Source organism: Coturnix japonica, chromosome 4 (assembly GCF_001577835.2).
Source record: "Coturnix japonica isolate 7356 chromosome 4, Coturnix japonica 2.1, whole genome shotgun sequence".
Lineage (NCBI taxonomy): Eukaryota > Metazoa > Chordata > Aves > Galliformes > Phasianidae > Coturnix > Coturnix japonica.
In genome coordinates this window covers 52,580,761-52,598,520 of record NC_029519.1, presented here as the reverse complement: position 1 = coordinate 52,598,520, position 17,760 = coordinate 52,580,761, and the positions used below count along the sequence as shown (strand labels likewise).

The 17,760-nt window shown below is 41.0% G+C and overlaps 1 protein-coding gene across 4 annotated transcripts in view; it reads right to left on the bottom strand.

Annotated features, from left to right (window-relative positions):
• The window catches only part of BMPR1B (bone morphogenetic protein receptor type 1B), a 183,804-nt gene that overhangs the window by 63,737 nt on the left and 102,307 nt on the right, over positions 1-17,760 (bottom strand). Inside the window, exon 1 of one of the 4 annotated variants that reach the window (XM_015862015.2) lies at positions 10,742-11,031. The exons of the other annotated variants lie outside the window; for them this stretch is intronic. The gene's annotated coding sequence lies outside the window, so the exon portion shown is untranslated. Of the gene's footprint in view, positions 1-10,741; positions 11,032-17,760 lie in introns of those variants that run through there. 4 annotated transcript variants of the gene reach the window in all.

The window sequence follows — 17,760 nt, the reverse complement described above, 5'->3', positions numbered from 1 at the left end:
CTTTCAGATACTACAATGATGGGTGTCTGAGGGAAACATGGGAGGAAATTAATAATTACAGCCTCAGCAGGTTTTGAATAGCATGCAGTAAATAAGGTGATGGTCACACATCGAACAATGAAAGTAAAACAGAATGCTGAATAGGGGCTCATTAAGCGAGTGCTGCCCATCTTTAGGTTGGAACAAAGCAGGGGTCCAGTGGAAAAGCTAATCTGTTAGTTATCATGTAATTAAAGCCTCCATTGTAAAGCTTACGCACAAAGGTCAAATAAAGGTTGCCTGCAACATAAATACAGAGGTTTTAAACAAATCCAATAATGGTATTTTCATGTAAATTTTTGCTCATGTATTGTTACATACTTGGAATATAAAGCTTACAAGGCAACACTTACTATCTTTTAGCTCTGTAAATAGTCTTTTTAAACAACATGTTATTGACCTGAAAATTTACCAGTTTGGGTATATTAAGAGTTTGAATAAATTCTTCTGCCCAGATCAGGCAGGAGATTAGCCCAAGAGATCCAGTCTGGGCTGTTAAGGTTAGGATGCACACCTTCCCTCCAGCAAATACCTCCTCTGATCCTCGTGCCACAGCCTTCACAAGTGAAAATCCTGAGTGTGAAACTGCTAACAAATGAATGGCAAAACTCACTTCTATCCTATTAGGGAAATTTGTTCAGTGTGAATTTTATATTAAGCCATGCTGGAAATAAATAAATAAATAAATAAATAAATTAAAATGGGCGTGTAACATGAAAGAAGCTTGCAGTCTGAATGGGCTACCAGAGGACTACACAAATGTGGAAAGCCATTTAGTCCAGCATATGGAATAGAAACAGCCTGTTGTTTATATATATGTATATACCTACATACACACAAACACCTACACGTATTTCTATGGCCTTTGTTGCCACTGGAGACATCTGCTCCCAATTAACATCTCTCATAAACAGCTCTGTGGTGCCAGACTGTATTATTATTTCCATTTTGCCAGAAAGAAGGAGAAACAGGAGAGCAAACCAGATTCATGAAGGCATCTTTGTGCCTCTCGCTGAAATCATCTCAATTTGATTTAAACAAACAATATCTACAGAGCTTTGTCTGCAAAATGGACATCTATCTAGATGGTATTACACTACAAGGCTGCAATATGAATCAAAGATTTTTAATTCTTCATCTTTTACATTTCTAAAAGATCACAGAACACTGAAGATCTATGCTAAAAGATCATGCGCAATGAACAACGAATTGCATATTCATATAACTGGGCTGTGTTATTTTCTTCAGTAAAGTCTTCTGTTACTACCAAGACAGAACATTAAACAGGCAAGACAAAGTTGGAAAGGAAAAAAGACATTTGTTTATTCCAAATGGTTGCAGTGGTGGGTTTGATGGCTCTTTCACATTCTGTCTGTGACTTTTCCTCCTACAAATATTGTCCACACACTAAAAGCAAGTGCAAGTCTATAAACACAGAAAATACAAGTAATATTAAAGCTGTCATGCAATTAGAAAAATCTTGTCATTTTATCTGTTCCAGAAGTAAAAGTTTCTACAAGCCTTCTAGATTTTAGAACAATACAATAAAAATCTACAAAACATCTTTAGTTAGCTCTTCAAAACCATTCTGATGACAACTAGGAGTTGAACCTAACTAGAGGACCACAGAGCTCTTTCAGTTCTTTAAGTCCAGGTAGGAGACATGACCCATTAGTAGAAACATGCAATCTGGAGAGAAGGCAAGAGAGGGCATCAGTTGTCAGTATTTTCCCCTCAATGCTTGTTCTCTCCAGTTGCTAACAAGCGTGCCAATGGCAGGCACATAGCCCTTCTCTAAAGCAATGACTATCTAATAACTACCCTCCAAAAAAAAACATGAAGGTGCTCTCCAAAGCAACAATGTCATATTTATGCAAAGACATAAAAAAGGTACAAATATTTGCTCTTAGCAGATGCTGACATACAAAGTTGTAAAGCTACAGACTACGTCCCCTTCTTGCTCTCTAAACATACTAAAGAAACTACAAACACGTCTCACAGAAACTGATGAAAATAGGAGCTTCTTCGCCTTTTCAAAATTTGTTTTAGAAGCAGAATTTATTTTCTCTTCTTTTTGCATCATCTAGGCCTTTATTTTTGTTACCTAAAATAAATACTAATTATTGGTGTTTTGTTGGTTATTTTGTTGTTTGTTTGTTTTGTTTTTTTACAAAAGGAATATATTGTTAAGCTGATTTTAAGTTATTTTGGGTGATGAAATGATGGGATAGTGAACAAGCATGTTTAAGGGTAATGTGTTTGGCATCCATTTCCTGAGGCTAAAATAAACTTGATTACAAAGATTAGATTTTTATATAAATGACTGTCCAGACACTTTATGTGCTTCCATAATTCAGTGTCATTCCATTTTATTGGCTTATGAGATTTAGTTCATTCATCTTTGGTGGTATTATTTTGCTACAAAACAAAGCATACATAATTCAAGTGCGTGTTCACATAGCTTGCAGGAGTCTGTAGGGTTCTCCCTCCTAAGCTTCCAAAGAAAAAGTACAGAGTGATTTATGGAAAAGTTAAAACATTATGCTGAAGTACGGTGGCAGTAGATATTCCAGAATTCGCTCTCCCCAGCTCATAGAGTGGACTGCGATTTGCTCAGAGAATTGTCAGTTTGCACCAGTTTAAGCATTAGAAATCCCCACTCAGTACTGCTAATAACACCCGTAAAGATTATGTTGGTTATCACTGGCTGAGGTGCTACATCAATCCATAACATTTGGGAGAATATGATTCTAAAGGAAGCTAACGATCATAACTGTCAGAACATTAGTTGTGCTTCCCGGAGTTAGCACAGCTTTTTGCGTGGAAACAGTAATCTAAGAGAAACGCACATTTCATAAGGCCACTGCTGAAGAGGAACCATCATACGCAGCATCATCTGTTTCACAGGAAGCAAGAGTTCCCTGCCCAGAGTTTCCCTTACAAACAAGTCTCCCTAACATTTCCTGCAGACTGTAATCATACTGTTTCTAGTAGAGGTACTCCACTGATGTAATTTATTGCCATTTTTTAATTTCCTTTGATTACTCCTCATCTTTCTTTTCTCCAGTGACAAAAACACTCTACTGAACAATCTTCTTTTCTAAAGCTCTTCCAGCTCTGCATGCAGCAGCATCTTTTTTTTATGGTTTCCAATTTCTTCCTTTAATTCATCCATATTATTATATTTTTTTATATTATTTTATCTACAGAAATACATTTCTCTAAATTCCCTTTACTGCAGTTCTAGACAGAACTTTTCCTGCCTCCCTTCTTTTTTGTTATTTTTCTCCCCTTTTTTAAGGGAATGAATATTAATAACATAATTATAGAATAACTTTTTTATTATTATTATTCTCTTCTTTTTAGTGATGCCTCCTGGTAAACAAAAAGCAACAAAAATCATAACCACATCTTTAGGCACATAGTGACAACAAAACTGTTAAGAAAGCATAAAGTAAATTACATTTAACTAGTGATGGAATTGATGAGATCTTCTAGAAATAGATTAGAATGCTCATGAAGCCTAAATTTATTCACAAAAATGTATATCATTCATTCCCAGTTCAGAAGATTATGTTATTTTTTCTTCTGTATCTGTATTTTCAGCTGTTGGCGTCACACAGGCAGCTATCACTCATCCAACAAAATCTACTTGGTGGCCCATATTCAAATAAAATAAGTTTAGCTTCTTAAGTAGAAATAATGAGTTCCCATGTGTTACACAGTCAAAGTGAAAAAGAGGTTATTATCATGTGATATTGATTAAATCATGAGGTGTTCAGATGTAAGAAAAACAGTGTTTCTTTCAGCTTCCAACTGCTAGTTTGTACTGAAAGGATAATACCAGAGAAAGTCCCAGATGAGCACTGGGCTGCCCCATGAAAGTAGACACAACTTACACTCCATCCTTATAGATGGATCTCAGGAACTGCCATTTTCAACAACCCAACATTAAACACTATTAACCTGTAGAAAGATGCTGCATAATTTATGCTGAGGCACCTCAGTAAATAAAAGCAACAAACACTATACAGTAAGTAATATCTACTTGGGTAGGAAGAACCAAAGCGTAATTAAACAAAAGCCAACACTGAGGAAACAGACCATGTGATGCTTGTGTTTGCCTTTTAATTCTGATAGAAATGAGTTACCAGACCCAAGTAAAGAAAGAAATGAAAACCATTTGCTTCTGAACCTGTGTTTCACACAGTGAATTTCCCAGTGCTCCTGTGTAGTCACAAAGACGTTCCGTGGTTGGCAAGAACAAGAAAATTACTAGAAACCTTCTGCAAATGAAACCCAGCTGCTTAAGCACAATCCCATATGTCTCCTACACTGTGTGGCTCTGATAGATTAAATTGAGCATAAGAAAGAGATGAAATATTTATGAAAATTAAATTTACAGAATGTGTGTCAGTAAGCCTGAAAAACACTTCTTTTCAAATGAAGACAGGAAACCACATTTTTCACCCAACCAGGTTAGGGTAGGTTATAGCAGTGATATTCACACGAGCCTCTGAGATGTCTATGTTTCCTTCAGCCTGCTCAGCTTTTACTCAAACCACTGATTCCAGAAGCAGCGACCACAAAAACTGACTCTTACACTGGTGTATCAAGTGTTTGTAAACAACACACACAAGCGAAATACTATGTTTTACTCCTTCACAAAAAGGTATTTTGAAGGCAGTGAGAAAGTTCAGATTAGATAAGGCATTCTGTGTACTGACACTACCCCAAAAAGAATATTGCTGGAATGAACAAAATCCTTGTTAAACACTTAAGAGAATGCTTTCAGATATTTAAGTAAGTGAATACATTCTGAAAGAGACACTTTCAGGCTGTCTGTTTACCAAATGTTCATATTTTCCTTGTACTGGCTGCCTCAAAAGAGCAACGAAAGAAAAGCTCAGTGGGGTAAAATAGTCACAGCAACAGTAGAACAAGCTAACATTTAGATTCAAATAAAGCCATGGAAGCACAAAATACCTCCTGTTTTTTTTTTGGTTTTTTTGTTGTTTTTTTTTTTTCCAGTGGCAAACATCTTGCACGAAATTTCCTCAAATAGCTTGCATCTCCCTCTGTGGTCCAAGTCTTGCCTGTCTCAGCAGATATGTTATCACTACAGCAAGCTTTGTTAGCGACTATGATTAGGTTTTCGTTTCCTATCTAATACTACCTTTTACCTCTTTAGAGGCAAATATCTTAGAAAGGGTAACAGTCTCTTTCCAGGTGCTCTTCTCTCTCTTCATAGGGCTGAGAAGCCCAGAAGACTTTTCAGGGAGATAATCCTTCTGATGGTTTAGCACTCAATTATTTCAAATTCCTGCATGATACAAATACCCATACGCATGTGGAACTGTGACCTAAGTCAAACAGATGTGGTCATCTTAGCAAAGCAAAACCAAGACACAGCAGTAATATTTATACTGAGGATTAATAATAAAGAGGCTGCAGCAATCTGTGCCGCTTAGCCTTGATTTCAGCAAAGCAGAGGCAAAGCCAACTCTTCCCATATTCTTGTGCTGCTTGAATGCATGCCGGGGCCATGGGACAAGCCAGGATCACCCCAGAGGAGATCCATGACTTATGTGAAGAAGTGCAGCAAGCAATGTCTCCCAAACTCTTTCAAAGGAGTAGCAACAAATATTCTATTTTCTTCTCACGGGATGTTTATACATAAAGAATTGAGTACCTTCTACAATGCTAAAGCGATACAAGGCAGATATCAGAAGAGAAATTATTCATCTGAAGTAACAGTCTAAAATTTGCTAATCAAGGCAATTAGATAATAACTCCTTACACTCTGTTTGCTACACAAAATACTGAAAAAGAAAAAAAGATGCCACTGGAATTTAGTAAATTGATAGAGTGGACTTCCTTATAATCCCTAATCTTGACATGATAGTGCTATATTTCTTTTTTCAAAGATTTAAGCCTTCACTTTTGCCGTCTACTCAAAGCCCGATCAACCCCAAAAAAGACCATTTCCATTTAAAATTGCATAGGTGTTTTACATGACTTCCTGAGTAAAGACTTCATGGTTATTTTGACTAACAAATGGCATATTTAGTTTCAGTCCACTCAAATATTCTGTGGTCTAGCTATGAATCTGGAACAAACAGCACCCAAAAGTTGTAGGAGGGAAGTGTTTGCTGAACAAGCCTGGCTTTCAAGCCTCACATCTTGTCAAGGCCAGATAGTAGAGGAACAGACACTCCAAGAGCGATAAAATCCTGCTCAGAACAAGTGGGTGCAAAGCATACAATCCTTGTGTGTCCTAGGCTGAACCATATCTTCTAGACAAGTGAAGGGGGAGGAATACAGGAAGGAAGATGCAAATCCTGCTGTCTTCCCTGCAGGTATGATGCTGAAGAGATCAGATTTCCAGCATCTGTGACACTCACCACAAGTCACTTTTATTGCTGATTAATAGTGAGAGATTAATACCTGGGGATATCACAGCACAAAACTCTGAAGCACACAGCCACAGCTATGCCTTTAACAGCTGTGTTCATACTTGCAGTGCTTTTTGCCATATGGTGACTGGGATCAGCTTACACTTAAAAAATTATTACTTTAAACACATACTAAACAACAATACTGCTCATCTACCTCTTGAATAACACAGCCCAAAGGCTGCCTGTCCTCATGCCTCATCATTCAGCTTCACACAAGCCAAACAATGTCACCTTGTATCTTGCAATTGCATGAATGCTTTACCAGAGTGCTAAAACCCACGGAGTTGCATTGAGTATTGCCGCCAGGACACACTGGTCTGGCATTTTACCAGACAACAGCTACACCAGCAGGTGAACACAAATTTCTTTTTCAGATTAAAATGAAGTACAGTACTGCCTGCTCAATCCCTTGAGCAGCAAACTGTGTGACAAGTAACTATGCTAAGGAATTTTGTTACAGCAGGTTTATGTACTCACCAGCTTGTAGCCAGAACTAACAACGGTGATGACTCAAAGTCCCTGTGGCTTTGGATCTTTTGGTTGTAGAGGCTGATGTGTGGCATGAGGCTGGAGCACACCAACAGAGAGCACTGTAGGCATAGGCATTGCTCTGCTCCTACAGGACACTGCTGGCTTCAGCACAGCTTTCTCCAACATTCTCTTCCCTGTTTTCCCTAAACATTACCCTTTTGTACTCAGAAAAATCCCTCATGATTTCCAAGAATCACCTTAGGATCAGCCTATGACCCGCTCTATGCCCATTAGGAATGCAGAAGGATCTGTCAAATAAATACTTCACCTATATCCCACAATCTTGCAGTCTTGTATCACATCTTCACTAACAATTTAGACACTGATTTAGATGTGTTGGCTTACATAAAAACTTCACTTGCTACCGGGCTGAGAAGACTGCGCCTGAGTGGGAGGACAAGACTCACACTGAAAAGTGTTCTCAAGAAATGGGAGGAGTGGGAAAGCCAGGTGTGCTGTTCAGACAGTACAACATAATGTGCAGACAGTGTAAAACAACCACATGCAACAACACAAATAAAGAAACAATTTGCCAAATTGCCTTTCCCTGAAAAAAAAGATTTGCAAATTACAAAGGCTTACAAGCTGAACTCAAGAAAACAATGACAAGCCACCGTGAAAAAGGGAAACACTGCACTGGGATGTGCAAATAGCCACAGCCCAACAAGCAATTCTTCTGCAGCAGTCCAGGGCAGCATGAGATCCCCCTGCTAAGAGCTGGGTTCTGCACAACTCCCTGCATCCAGGGCATACCCACTGTTACATTATGGCTACAGGTGCTATAGTAATGATGTGGAACCATCAGCACCTCCATGGGCATACCTCCAGGCAAAATGCAGACTCCAAAGCCTGATCATCTCCCCAGTGTGATCACTCTGTGCAAAACAGTCCCTTGGAAGGGAAGCAGTGAAAGCACCTACCAAGCAAATTTAAGTTGGAATGAATACTGCTTTAGAAAACTTTGCAGTCAGCCTGGGGCCAAATTTCTTAAAGGATCTCTTAATTTGATTTTAAGCATGCCTCTCATAACAACCAGCCTGGAAACTGCCTAGAGCAATAGGATTCGGACATATAACCCAAAGGGCAGGAGGGGACAAAGCATTACATTCATGTAAATGAAAAATAAATAAACACATTAACAATGCAATTTAACAGTGCATAGTGTTGCAATTTTTTTTTATTATTTATTTTTTTTTCCCAGGGATTTCTCTCCTAAAATTACCCTAAAGCATTTGGCTTCAGTTGCTCCTACTTTCCTCTCTTGAATTGCTGAAAGGCCTTGGGCCAGCCTCCATCCCCTTCAGCTCTCAGAAGGAGACAAGGAGCAGGTGAGAGTACAGGGGGATGCCTCATGGGTTCCCCAGGACCAGACTCTGCTGCAGAGCCAAGCTGATCAGCAAGTGCAGTTCTCAGGAAAGCAGAAATGGCCAGCTCTGACCAAGGCATTGGTTACATTTGCAGTTTGTACAAGAGCTCAAAAATCAAGGCAAGCTTCAGCTCCTGACTGATGGAAGCAAAGTTCCAATGCAAACTGAGTTCAGGAGCAGCTGGATTTCAAACTAGGCTCCTGGGAATCTTCCTCTGATATCTGCAGCTACAGTGTTAATCAGACCTAACATCTGAGGAGCAACTTTGAGTACCTTTTGCATGTTGATCTTTGCACCTGAAATTCTGCAGTGGTGCAAACATCTTGTCACAGAATCATAGAATAGTTTGGGTTGGAAGGGACCTTTAAGATCATCTAATTCCAACCCCCTGCTATAGGTAGGGACAACTTCCACTAGAGCAGGTTGCCCAAAGCCCCATCCAGCCTGGCCACGTTTCCAGGGAGGAGGCATTCACAACCTCTCTGGGCAACGTGTTCCAGTGTCTCACCACCCTTAACATCTTGGTCTCTTCCAGGTCAGAGGAGTTTTCTGTACACAACTCACTGCATTTCTGCTACAAATCTGCATATTACCTCTGCAGATGTTCCTATGTCAGAGTGCATCTGACTGCCCCAGGGGTCAATCATCACTCTGACATTCCTGGTGTCTAGAGCATAGCTTCTAAATGCACTTTTAAATGCAGCTGAAGTTTGATGACTGTGTTTCCAAACTACATTAGATGTTGATTCAAGTTGTTTGTTTTTTTTTTTCTTTTTGGTCGGTTTTTTTGTATCGGTAACAATGAAGATAATTTAAGAAGCCCCTTGTTTGTTCAAGTGATCACACGAAAAAGAAAGTGCCAGATCACTTACCCATTAAGAACGTTTCCAAGGGAATCGAGACACTAATAAAACTCAGATACATTTATGGCCAGCTCCTGGTTCTGGGTGAGCTGTGAACATCCCCAGCTGCACTGCCCACTTGGGCAGCAGAGGGTGCTGGCAGAATACCAGAGGGTCCCTGCCAAGCACTGCCCAGGTGGGTATGCAATTAGGCCAGAGCCTGCACTGAGGGTCTCTGAGAACAAACAGGACCAGATAATGAATTGAAAGAACTGAAATAGCACCTATGGCTTGCAAGTTGTGCTTGCGCTACACAGAATTGACACTGTGCTGACCCCTATGCACACACACAGACTATAAGATGCCGAGTTGAAAATCAGACAGAAAACATAACTTTCAGCAGTTCCTTCGACATACAAAGGAAACCATCATCCAGTGGTGGGAAGAGCTGCTACACCTGGCACTCTGCCCTGCATCCCAATCCTACCACTCCCCTGGGCCACCCCATCACACAAGGCTGTAGGACAGGTGGACTGCATAAGCGCTGCTGTGGTTTTGAGTCTGATTAGGAAGTCAGAGCAAAATCAGCTGAAGCATCAGAAAAGCTCATTCTGCAGACTGAAGGATTGTAGGTGAGGTCACAGAAAGTTTAACCGTTTAGTAAACTGAACTGACTAATTAATAGAGGAAAACAAACAAACAAAAAAACCAAACAAACAAAAAAAAAAACAACCAACCAACACCTTCCTTGCTGTAAGTTCTTCTTTTCAGATGTGATACTCGGATTGCAACCAGCCAAAAGACAGAGTGCTTTACTATCTTATTTGCAACATATTTAAAGACCCTATGTTTAGCAAACAAACAAAATGACTCTTCAAAGACAGCAATTTACGCTCCTTCCAAAGAACATCGGTTCAGGAATGAAGCACACCACTGTAAGCACACTGATGAACTACAGAAAACATGCCCTCACATTTGCCAACTACTGAACTGGCTTCCAAATGCAATTGCTGTAAATACATTTCACTCATTAACACACGTTCCATATTTTCAGTCTCCATAATAACGCTGCCACGATTGTGCTGTCAATCAAAATTCCGCCTCATTACGGTCCGTTTGCTGCTAATTAGTGCCTCCTTCTCTTATTAGCTCCGTCAAAATTTTGCTTCCTGATGGTTAAATATAGCGTTTTCATTTATCATTAGTACGATGCTTTCCTATTAGGATTTCAGCGGGAACAAGTTCAGCCTTCTGACTAAAGAAGCACAACATTTCTTCGTGCATTAAAAATAAATAAATAAATAAGCCCAGCAAACAGCTCGCTCCGCGAAGGAGTAATCAGGCAAAGTTAAAACCTAAAGCCGCTCAGGATTCCTACGGGAAGATTTAATCCACCCGGCCAGGCGCACGGAGCCTGGAACTGCCCTTACCCCTCCCGTCCCAGCCCCGTGCACAGCATGAGCCCCCCCAGCAGCCCCTCTCAAACCCCCCCGGCCGCACTTACTGACTGCGCTCCACGTCTCGGCGACAGGTCCCGGCGGCGGGTCTCGGCTGCTCACCCTAAACCTGCCCCGTCGCTCGGCCCTGAGACGCGAGCGAGAGTCAGCTTAGCTGGGGCGGGCCGCTGGAAGGCTCCGTGTGCCTGGAGTGCCCCGGCCCCACCGCGATCGCCGCCCCCCTCCCGAGCCGCCGTGCCGGGGTGCGCCGAGCAGCGAGCGGCTCCCGAGCGGCAGCGGTAGGGGGTGAGGAGGGGGAGAGCGTGAGCGGAGCGAAACGCCCGCCCGCCCCGCAGCTCGTCACTGGACAACTGCTGTAAGCAGCGGGGGAGCCGGTGGCATCGCTCAGGCGCTAAATGAGTTCCTGCGGCATGTGCGCGGGGCTGCCGGCAGCCCGAGCCGTGCTGCTTTAGCGGGGCTAGGGCTACAGGACGTCCGCGTTAACTACGTGTGGATATTTTCTCAAGAAAACGCTACTCTGTATCGCTACACGAGCACCGATCCCTTACCAGTTGCTCGGGAAGGGTAAGCGGATGCAATCCCAACAGATAACCCAGCTACAGGTCTGCTCTTTGGCACAGCAACAGGCATTAGAGGTGTTCTGGCATCAAACAGAACAAGTACAGAGTCTAGGTATGTGAGCAAAACAGAGGTGAGAGCCTGAAAACTTTGAATGCAGCACTACACCAGCAGTGCTACAGACTGATGGTCTGCAACAGACTCCTAACTTCCACTGAGCAAAAAAAAACCCAAAAAACCAAACCAAACCATAACAATAAAAAAACTACTCACTAAGAATTTATGCCTTCACTCCATACCTACAATTAGCAGTGGAAACACCGATAACAAGAAAAGCAGCTTTGGTGATTCATTAGCTTCTTTTTGACCAGTTTGATCAGTTTGGCACTGACGCCCTCTCTACTCTTGCAGCTAACAGGAGCAAACTCAGTGAGCAAATATCACTGCCGTGTTTTAAAGGGTATCTCACACTAAAAAGAGCAAGCCAAAGACCCACGTTCTTGACAGCGCTTAGCAAAGTGGAAATGACATCTACGAAGTGGGCACCAGGCAGCTGTCACTCGACAGGTAGTAATAAAGTAGCAAAACCCAGCTGACCAAGAGTCATCTTCCTAAGCTGTGTCCAGATATCAAAAGCCCAATGAGTCTTGCCTTCCCAGTGATGTGGGGCATTTATTTTTCCTTTCTTTATCCTCTTGTTTAAATATCCACACCCTGGTTGATCAATATGTCATTTTCCTATGTGAAAGCAACACAAACACATATTTCTATACACATAATTGGAATACATCATTCATGAGAATGTTTGTGTTTTCATTGGAATATATAGCAATAGAGTAACATGTTACTATCTAAGCTATTTATTCTGCAATGAGTCTTAATTACAGGTTTGCTCCACATTTAACATCAGTTTGCATAGGAAATATTCTTGTACCTCACATGTAATCTATATGCCATTTTGTTGTGTATATGCCTCATGCCTCCTTCCCAACATCCCTCATAAGCACAAAAAGCATTAGAGCTTATCAAAAAATCCCAATCTGCCATGTATCGCACACCTTTCATCAAAAGGACAGGATGATGCTCAGTGAGCTTTTGGACTACAAGATGCAGAAGAATCATTATTGCAGACACACAACTCTTGGTTGTGACTGCTTAGACCTGGATAAATCTAGACTTGCAAATGGTGGAATTTGAAAGGCTGCCATGAAAAGCATGGGAATCTAAACTGAGATGCTTTTAGGATGCCACAGAAAAGAATTCCTTGTGCAAACATAACTTTTAAAAAATCTGCATGTAATTCAAGTTTGTATTTGTCCACAGATCTAACTACCCCTCTGCAGTAGTGAGGTAAAGTGGATGGTGGTAAGAGCTCCAGTGCAGCTGTTAGTATGGTTGTTTCTTGAAATGCTATGGTCATGGATTTGGTAACACAAGAGGTCACCCATTCCATACTTCAGAACTTCTGACCTTAGCACAGAATCATAGAATGACCTGGGTTGAAAAGGACCACAATAATAATCTAGTTTCAATCCCCTGCTATGTCACCAACCACCGGACCAGGCTGCCCAGAGCCACATCCAGACTGGCCTCGAATGCTTCCAGGGATGGGGCATCCACAACCTCCTTGGACAACCTGTTCCAGTGCATCACCACCCTCTGTGCGAAAAACTTCCATCTAATCTCTAATGTAAACCTCCCCGTCTCCATTTAAGAACATTCTCCCTTGTCGTATCACCATTCACTCTTCTAAACAGTCATTAAATGCATAAATGACACTATCCCATTCAGAAGAACAGAGATGTGATAAATCAGTTATGGGAAGCCATGGGAAAAGAGAGGCTTTTTGTAGAGAGACATTATGATCATATTTTTCTGATGTCTTTGGTGTTCAAGGTGTGAACTGTAAAAATAACCAGTCTTTCCTATTGTGCATTTTTAGTGAGGGGCAGGGAACTCCTGTGGTATTAGAGCACAAAGCAATACAAAGAAATAAATAAACTAAGCAGGCAATAATGTGCTGTAATTACAGAACTTCTAGGAAGACTGTCAGTATTCATGGATCTTCCCCTCAGTCCTGTGGAATTGATCAGCTCTGTAACATTTACTGCATAATATACAAGCAAATTATTGCTCTGAAAGGAAAGTCATATTCCCAAAAAATGGAAAGAAACTTTTCAAGATATCATCAAAAGATACTTCTACATCATAGAGGATGACATAATTGTTTCCATAGTTGTTAATGTCATCAATGATGTAACCATATCTTTAATTTCTTCCTGCTAATTGTTGTATTTCTTATAAATTCTGTGTTCTGCAAAAGCTCTTTGCCCATTAAAATACTTCTCTAAGCCAAAACACAAATCAAGTCTGAATTAACAACATTTCATTGCTTTTTTTCCCCCTACTTTAGACAACAATCCAGCATTTAAACTACAGTAACAGACACAAATAGAAGATTCTCCCTTCATACAAGACTTCCTTACTGATGCTTTCTCTCCACAAGAACTTGCAGAAACAAATTCTATGAGATGCAATTTTCTAATATTTCTGCTTGCTGTGTGATGAAACATAGCATTCCCATTCACAGTGTGCAAACTCAAAAAGAACAAAAAAGATGCTTTCACTCTACTTTGAAAAAAACTGGCATTCAAACCCAGGAGTAGGCAGACAACAAAAGCTGTGATGTGCTTAGAAATCTCTGAAAAGACTTTTAAAAGACATTGGAGAAGGGACTTGAACAAATTTTGCCCACATTTTTTCCCTCCCACTCCACCTGTGGGGAGCTTTGTGATGCAGCTCTGGTGCACAGGGACCAGCACTGCCTTGCAAACAACAGTCAGCCCCCTACATGCGGCATGGCTGAAGAAGCCCTCTGGTATTCCAGACACGTATTCCCTCCTGGTTACTTTGTTTTTTGTAGTGTTTTGTTTTGTTTTCCAGAGTACTGCCAAAGCTTGTCCTTCCTTCATCACCTCCCCCCATTTGGAAAGCGGAAAATGTAAGCAAGAAGGGAGAAAATCCCTCAACTTGTCCAAAGTATGCAAGGATGATTTGTGTTCTCACTTATGGGGTATGACTGTCACTGTTGATCTGCTTTCAGGCCTAGATTACATGTGATAAGGGCTGACCTTATTTGAGCATTCACACATTATGCACTCATGGAGAGCGCGCTGGACACAAAAGTCCCTCAGATGTTCTGGGCATCAATCACGCTCACAGCATGGAGGCTGCCAAACTTTTCTTCCATTTAGCCTGGGAGAGGAGTGGGTAGTCCAAGACAGACTTAATAAAGTTTAAAGCTGTGCCACAGTATATTTGGGGCCCATTGTCTCCTAAAAGTGTGCTTTTCAACAAATTCGCGGCAGTTACCACGGGCAACTATTCGTCTTTAACAAATTTGGTCAGGGAGACTGTAGGGAGGAGGGAAAGTGAACAAAGAGCTTAAAAAAAAACTAACTCCTTTCTTTTATTTTTTGCATTTTTACAGACAAAATCATTTCTAAATTCATTCCTAAAAATTGAGTAACTTCAGAACACATCTTAATGCAAATGACAGCCTTAGGAACGCATGAAACTTATTGTCCATCACATGCAATTTTCAGTAAATACTTAAACTCATTCCCTCAAATAACACATGCTTTTGTAAATAATATATTATAAACAAAGCTCACCACTGAAACGCTTCATTTGTTGCAGTGGGTGACACCTCTGCTTAAGCTTTCCTGATTTCATGAGAATTACAGCTCATTTGCTGAATCTTCTGTTTCAGTCTGCACATTTATTTTAAATTACAACATACAGTCAGTTGGAAATGAGAGCACACAGCAGATGATGCATGTGCTGCTCCAAAATGTACTTACCAGCAGGGCCCAACTTAATTTGTAAAGTCTAGATTTCCACAGAGTATCAGTCTTACAGACAAAACAGACTGCAGACATTCATACAAACAAACAAAAAGCCCTCCAAACCATCCTATGTAGATCTGAAACGCTTCTTCCCAATTTCTGTAGACGTGAAATGACACTTAGAACAAGGTATGATTTGCTTTGCTTATACATTAGTTATCTCTGAAACCTACTTACACCAAGTAAACTTGCTTTCTTTCACAACTGTCCTTACCAGCAGTAAGAATGAGCAAAGGAATTTGTCTTGAAGTTGGAAAAATATAGGGAACACATTTGTTAGCTAACGTTGTCATGGTTTTGCCAAGAATGATCTGAAGAGTTCAGTGTGTTCTTTTTCAGTTTTAGGTGCTCTCATTGATGGAGACTGTTGCAGCAAGTTAAAAAACGCATTCACAGTATGATTTATCTTATGGGAAGAGGGACCTGGGGGTCCTGGTGGACAAAAAAAAAATGGACATGAGCCAGCAGTGTGCACTTGCAGCTCAGAAAGCCAACTGTATCCTGGGCTGCATCAACGGAGGGGTGACCAGTATTGTGAGGGAGGTGACTGTCCCTCTCTACCCTCGTTAGACTCCATCTGGAGTACTGTGTCCAGGTCTGATGTGGAGCCATTGGAGAGGGTCCAGAGGAGAGCAACGAAGATTACCAGAGTGCTGGAGCACCTCTCCTGTGAAGACAGGCTGAGGGAGCTGGGCACATTCAGCCTGAAGAAGAGAAGTTCTGGGGAGATCTCATCATGGCCTTCTGGTACTTAAAAGGATCTTATAATCAGGAGAGAGACTGACTTTTTACACAAATAGGCATAGGACAAGGGGGAGTGATTTTATATTAAAAGAGGGGAGATTTAGAATAGACATCAGGGGGGAAATTTTCACCACAGGATTGTGAGGCACTAGCACAGGATGCCTAGAGATGCCTGGAGGTGTTCAAGGCCAGGCTGGATGGGGGCATGGGCAGCCTGACCAACGTGGCATCCCTGCCCATGGCAGGAGGTTTTACTACCAGCCCAAGCCCTTCTATGTTTCTATGACTCTGGGGGAAGGTCTGCTGCTTTTCCAAAGTCCCCCCTTCCTCCCCTTTTTTAACCCCTTCCAATTTAAAACTGTTTCTAAGCTGTGTGTCAAATGTGACTGATCTCAAGAAAAGGAAGGAGCAGCACGCTGCCAAGTCAGGAAGAGGCCTATGGATTGAACCCGAGGAGAAACATTCTTGAAATTCGAGTACTTTATTGTGAAGGAGGCAGTATGAGCAACATACACAATGACACATACAGGTGCTCACTCCATTAGAAGTTCATTTGCGTATTTGAAAAGATTACGACATTATGGAATAGACATTTTTCAGACAAGGGAGATCAAAATCTAAAAGCGAAAAGGAAGAATACATCTTCATTTTTTTCTAAAGCTCCCTGCTAGGTTGAGTATAATTCAATAAGGAATCAACATTATAAATGGTGTGTAATTAGGAAAGTTGAAGGAGTTTGGATGTATTTGAATAAAGCAGAAACAACTCTAAGTAGTATTTTGTCATATTCTGCTTAATATATTCTATCCAGCCTTCTGCCTGCACACTGAGACATCTGGGTGGGAGCTTCACAAACAGGAAAGCAAAAGCACATACTAGCCTTTAGTTCAAACAGCTGAGAACCCTATCACAATAACTCCATCGACAACAACTAGCTCCTACCACAGAGAAGGCTAGACAGATGTCTCAGGCTGTGGCAGAAGAAAAACTTGCTAAACTGCAAAGGCTAAAGGTAACCCCAAACAGTCACGCACCACTCTCTGACATGCACTCTCTGAACTGACACAGTGGGTCAGACCAACAGCTCACTTAGCCTGTATTCCTGTCTCCAATAAAAAGGATATGCTTTTTATTATTTTTTAAATGCATCGCTTTTTAATTTCATTGGGATGTCTCCTGTCTTTTATTATGTAAAAGGTTAAATGGAAGAATCCAATTTGCCTCGTTTTTTATTTTAATACATATTCTTTTATTTTCCTTCTTCTGTCTCCAGTTATTAAAGCCCTCTCTAGCCAGCCTCCTCATCTTAAACTCTGCTATCCTCTGGGAGATGGCTTATCTTGTGTTTTAGCCACTCACCTATTTCTGCTGCATTTTTATGTACGTTGGGATGACCAGATACAAAAGCAGCATTCCTGGGGAGGATGTAGCACGGAGTAACATAGTCACTTCCAGAAGTCAGCACTACCTGTTGCTTGGAGTATAATGCTTTACATGTTTTTCTCACTGTGCTAAGCAGAAGATTTCACTGACTTGATAAGGAAGATAAGAAGGATATTTTTTGTACTCGGTTGATTCAACATACAGGAAATATACTGGGACTGCATATTTGATAATGAGCATTTGTCAAAAATACTTTAACCAGCCTCTATTCATATCACATCAGCAAATCTCTCTCAGCTTCACTTGGTTCTTTCCAACCTAAACTAATTTAGGTGATTACCTTCTCTTTCTCTGATGTCATTCTGTTCTGCAAAGCTTACTATATGCAGAAGCAATTCCAGAAGTAGCACATCACTGTCTTCCTGGTTAACACAGCAGGAGCATCATACCTTCCACACCCCTCATTCTCTTTT